Source organism: Formica exsecta, unplaced genomic scaffold (genome assembly GCF_003651465.1).
Source record: "Formica exsecta isolate Colony F162 unplaced genomic scaffold, ASM365146v1 scaffold33, whole genome shotgun sequence".
NCBI lineage: Eukaryota > Metazoa > Arthropoda > Insecta > Hymenoptera > Formicidae > Formica > Formica exsecta.
Window position 1 is genome coordinate 1,358,636 of NW_021850553.1, and position 6,655 is coordinate 1,365,290.

Genomic DNA, 6,655 nt, shown 5'->3' on the forward strand with positions numbered 1-6,655 from the left:
TATATATATATATATACATACATGAGAGATAGAACATAAAGTAAAGAAAAAGATAGTCTCGGAAAGAGCAATATTTGCCAGACCCGAGGAAAAGTATGAAGCTATGTGATCCACTACTACTAGTAGCTTTTAGATGTAAAGACTTATACTTTATTTTGTAAATTTTGTTTATACAATGTTTGATCGTTCACGCATAATACTATTGTATGTGAAACTAAGTTAATAAATCATTAACATGTGAAGTTGAATCCTGTGTAGTCTATTTCGTTGACAATTTCTTGATAAATAAACTTATACTCTGATGATTCTCTTTTTGAATTTAATAATAAACAAGATATTCTATATTATAATATATTTTACGAGTTTTCAATTATTCTTTTAATGGAGTTAATTAATCTTATGCTTGTTATACGTACGGTAATCTAAATTTAGTACCGATAGTCAGAATAGTAGTATACTACTAAATATTATTGACTCTTTCGTTTAATTGTACGCATTCATTCGTTCGTTTCCTGGTATGCCGATATGTAAAGGCATTTATGAAATGGGTATGTAAAATCATTTTAATTAAAATAATTAATAATTTTTTTCATATATAGACAGGAGGACAACACCATCTATTGAGGGGTGGTTAAACTCACTGAGGGTTAATTTGAATAATCGATTTATATCAAATTTCGTGTTATTTTTGCGATAGAAACAATCTTGTAATATTTAGAGAATGTATGTTATGTGAAATATATTATTGAAAATGTGTGTGCTCCCAACATTTAAAAAAAAATTAAATCGAAAAAGGATGACATATATAAAAAAGTTGCCGACGCAGTATCTATTTTAATGACAAAGATAGATGTCAGGATCATCCTTGTTAGAGTGATGTTAGAATCAACAGATTTAGAAACTCTAATATTGATTTTAAAAAAGACAATTTTTATATAAATATAGAAAATTCTTGTGTATGTGTATGAAAATCAAGAAAAGGAAAGACAAAGAAGAATGTTCTTTCATTAATTCAATTTCCGCATTTATAATTTTATATACATTTATTGATAATTTTAAGACTCTTTAATTGAACTATATAATGAAATCTACTTGAGAAAAATGTAGCAATACGTATTCTTTTTTCTTGATTTATTAAAATCACGTAAATTTCTCTCGGGATGTAAAAGTTTAAAAGAGAAAAATAATAATAATGAATTATGAACTTTTCATTTTACAAATGTGAAATAAAGATAAATTTTATTCTTCAATTTTAGATTAAGGCTAAATTCATTATTTGTATAATCTTTTATATTTTTATTAATCTTGCATCACGTGTCAAAAAAAAAAAACGATTTCATACACATACATCGTCACTCGGAAGAAGGTTTAAACTTAAATTGGTAAATAACACATACGCATATTGATTTTCAATCGAATAGTATTTCAAAGGTTTATAATAATAAACAAGATATTCTGTATTATAATATATTTTACGAGTTTTCAATTATTCGCGTCGCATCTTTCGATGAAAGCTTTCAATACTATTCATTTGATGAGATCTTTTTTCTGTTATATAATTTACCATAGTTTAACAACTTTTCTATTCAATTTACAAGAAATTATATTAATTTGTTTTATATTTTATTATTTTTATTATATTGTTTTTCATTATAAAGTATTTATTCAGGTAGAAATGCTTTAAAAAGATATTTATTTAATACAAACGATCATTGCTTTTAATGGAGTTAATTAATCTTATGCTTGTTATACGTACGGTAATCTAAATTTAGTACCGATAGTCAGAATAGTAGTATACTACTAAATATTATTGACTCTTTCGTTTAATTGTACGCATTCATTCGTTCGTTTCCTGGTATGCCGATATGTAAAGGCATTTATGAAATGGGTATGTAAAATCATTTTAATTAAAATAATTAATAATTTTTTTCATATATAGACAGGAGGACAACACCATCTATTGAGGGGTGGTTAAACTCACTGAGGGTTAATTTGAATAATCGATTTATATCAAATTTCGTGTTATTTTTGCGATAGAAACAATCTTGTAATATTTAGAGAATGTATGTTATGTGAAATATATTATTGAAAATGTGTGTGCTCCCAACATTTAAAAAAAAATTAAATCGAAAAAGGATGACATATATAAAAAAGTTGCCGACGCAGTATCTATTTTAATGACAAAGATAGATGTCAGGATCATCCTTGTTAGAGTGATGTTAGAATCAACAGATTTAGAAACTCTAATATTGATTTTAAAAAAGACAATTTTTATATAAATATAGAAAATTCTTGTGTATGTGTATGAAAATCAAGAAAAGGAAAGACAAAGAAGAATGTTCTTTCATTAATTCAATTTCCGCATTTATAATTTTATATACATTTATTGATAATTTTAAGACTCTTTAATTGAACTATATAATGAAATCTACTTGAGAAAAATGTAGCAATACGTATTCTTTTTTCTTGATTTATTAAAATCACGTAAATTTCTCTCGGGATGTAAAAGTTTAAAAGAGAAAAATAATAATAATGAATTATGAACTTTTCATTTTACAAATGTGAAATAAAGATAAATTTTATTCTTCAATTTTAGATTAAGGCTAAATTCATTATTTGTATAATCTTTTATATTTTTATTAATCTTGCATCACGTGTCAAAAAAAAAAAACGATTTCATACACATACATCGTCACTCGGAAGAAGGTTTAAACTTAAATTGGTAAATAACACATACGCATATTGATTTTCAATCGAATAGTATTTCAAAGGTTTACGATCAGCCTTCTGTGAAATTTCTCTCGCATCAGGTTATCGTTTTCGTGCGTCATAGTATCGGCAGCTCTCTCTTAGTCGCACGGCGTCGAGGATATACGAGTAAATCGGTCGCTCTCGTATACAGAAAAGAAAAACCCCGGGCTGAGATTGTCTGTATGAACCTGACGGCTGTATAGATTGGCACTGAAACGATCGCGTTGCCTCGCAGGCATAGCATCGCGATGCAGAAGCCGATTCTGAAACACGCGAAACGAACGAGATGCGTTTTCCGTTGCTTATTTTCCTCTCGAGAACGTACCCGAGCGTGTGCTTGTATAAGAATACGTTCATATGCACGAACGTGTACCAGGATCCACTCTTTTGCCAATTTGATCAATTTTACAAGGATAAAAACTGATATACTTTAGATAAATTCTCCATTGTACATGTGTAGACGCAATGAAAAAGAACCTTGCACACTAATTATTTTGTTGTTATTATAAACAAATGTAATAAGGTTTATTTTCCTTCATCGAAATATATGCTGTAAAATATAAATTCAACGAAATTTTATTGATTTGATGCTTGCCGATATATAACCCCATATTTAGAGAGATGCTGGTAGACATATGTATAATCCCGAAAGGATCTGACGTATATATCTTTGAAAGTCTTAAACGCAAACTACGCTAGTTACGCTACTACGAGGCTATAGCCTTTGTTTCGGGAACCTTAATAAGGACCTATAATGTGCCTCACTAAGGCCGTCCCTGTGCACACCCCATAACGTATGGCACGTACAATCGATAGCTCACTCATCCGGCGCTAAAAGGGTTAATGATGCCTGCCATGCGTAAATGGCGCTCATGGCATCGGACAAATGAAACGTAATGAGCGGATCGTGCATGGCGGTACGCACCGACGGCGTGTCAGGATCGCGAGATTCGTAATAATACCCTATCTGGGACCGGCACACCACTGTACAGACATATCGTGCCGAGGGCGTGAAATCGTACAATACGATTAGCGGCTATATTGCATCTTTTACTGCGCGCATACGAAGTGTCTCGGCAAGATATGATCGGTATAATATGAACTTTCTTCCAAGCGATCTCGAGTGTAATTATATTTATTTCAAAAACACATATTTTCATATTTCATGAATGAAAATTTTTTTAAAATGAAAAGATCTCTATCACACAATACCTGCCAGTATTAAAATCTAAGAAGTAAGCTTATGCAGCTCAGCTTAGATTTGTCAGTAAAATATTTCTGTTGATGTGTAACAAAATATATTTTTTGATATTAATCAAAGAAGCAAATAAAAAGTGCTAGCAAAATTGCTAGTTAATTGACATTTGTCTGGAGATTGTAAAAAAATTAGAAAAAACCGACCTTCCTGTTTAAAAATAAATTTTAAACTTATTGTTAGATTAATATTTACTATACATGCGATCTCACACGTCGTTAGTGCATCCAATATACGCTTTTGTATAAAGTGTCTATTTTCACGTGCGAAATCGACGCGAGAATAATTCACAAATACACTATTGAGGAGTATCGATTCGCTAGCTCGTTTCTACAGATATGTCATGGTAGACATTATACATGGTAGACATTAGTTGCAAAGACGGATAAAGTGTGTAAGTCTCTTTATTTTTAAGTTAAAATATATATTTGATTATCCTATTATAATCGTTGTTTATTAAAGCAATGATATGATTAAGTAAATATTCACGAAGAGAAAATTAATAAGAGAGCTTCAGTTTCAGCGAAAAAATTGAGATATTCTGACTATTTTAATATCTCTGAAAATAAAATATTAAAATATGAATAAAGGGATTGGAAAAAATATCACATATTATAATTCTTGTGCGAGGTGAGAAATCTGTCTATTTCATAATTATTTAAAAACATTTTAGTAAAATCAATTAGAAAGAGAGAGGAAAATTAAGAGCTAGTTTTTTTTTAATTTTATGGTATCTTTTATTATAAATGAGAAAGATAGTGGGAGAGAAAGTGTGTATATCGTATATATATATCATCATTTTAACATCTTTCAAGCCACTATTGATTATTTTATTTATTATTACTAATAGTACTTCGGAAATAATCTATCATCAAAACTATTCTAATGTTGCATTTATTCCCCGCTCTTGATATTTAAGAGATTAATTAGATATATCAATATATATAATAAAGCAGATCTTGTTTATTTTTAGGGATCTATTATCTGGAATTAATAGAGAATTAAGGCAATATATCCTCTATACTAAAATTAGTTTCACATTATCAGATCGTTGTGTAATTTGTAATTTATGTTCGATTTGCTTTATAATTAACGTTCTATTATGAAACACATTTACTAAAATTATATTAAATTGTCTATTTGCTAATACTAAACGATATGCTACTATTTGTGTATAGTGAAACGAATATTATAGCCCATATGGGATAAAAGTAATGCACGCGTCATGTTCACGATACGCATTGTGCAGCTATGCTTTTGTGTTATTTGTTGGTTCTATTCTAGCGAATCATATAGCGTACATGTTACATGCATACCGTATTTGATGGGTAATGAGTGGATAATCAGATCATATTAGATTAAAGTGTACTTCCGCTTCAATGAGCGCGCGATTTAAAAGCATTAATTGTGTGTCGCATCGTGCATTGTTCAGAGAAAATATCACATTACGATAGGAACAATTCGACAAGTACGAAACGTATTTGCGTATTTGTTACGCGATTGTTTTTCCTATTCATACTAAAAAAAATCGATTTGCATAATTAATCATGTAATTTTATTTTTAATAATTTTTATATTTTATGATATATATATATATATATATATATATATATATATATATATATATATATACAGAGAGAGATTTTGAGAGAGAGAGAGAGAGAGACAGGTAAGCTTTTCCATCTTGTTTACTTTACGAGATATTTGCGTGCGTTGATTAAAATGACTCACCCTGTATATATATATATATAAAACTTTATTTGATTAAATGACCAAAATAAATTACTCGTGAAACTTAGTATATTGCAAATAAAATCATACTTCTTGCAAGTTTTATACTCTATTGGTGAATACCAACTTCTATCGATTTACATGTTGGAGTTACAAAGTTCGCTAATTAGGCGCAACGATATTCTGTGTCAAACCAATACATGAGTTCATAAATATGTATTTGTGTTTAAACGGTTTCGCAATTCCATTATAACGCATACAATTAATGACACAATGACCAATGTAAATTATACGCTCTTTTTTGTTCGCGCTATGCTTAATAAGCTGAAATCGCGAAGTGAAATATACCGGTAGCATGAATGCGCGATAACCGTGAAACGACGTTAACGTGATCAATATTACGTTTCGAAACAGGCGTTGTATCGACGATGCGACGTTTCAGACCACCCCCGGTATGTACATATAACTGTAGGTGTTCACGTGTGTTAGTTGCGTGGAGCCCCTTCGGAGCTGTCCGGTATGGTCCATCGTTTCCAACGCAGTTTGCCATTCCCGAGGGGACCAGTGATTTGATAAAGTCACACGGAAGTGGTCCGACACCAATTTGCAGTCGGTGTCTGTTTAATTGTTCACAGTAAAAGAAGCAACTTCCCGTTTTTTCCTTCGGCAATTCGGCAACCTCTGTGATTCGATTCCGTTATTGCAATGTCGCAACAAGATCAGAAAAGAAAAAGGATCTATGTATCTTGTTTCCGAATAAATTCATTTTTCACAAATGTCTATGGAATAATTCACGTGTAATCCGAATTATTTTGTAAATAATGAATAGATTTAATTTTAATTCGTATTTTCGTCCACGATCACCGCGAGTAACATTATTATATCAAGCAGTAAGAAATTCTTTACCAGATATATATA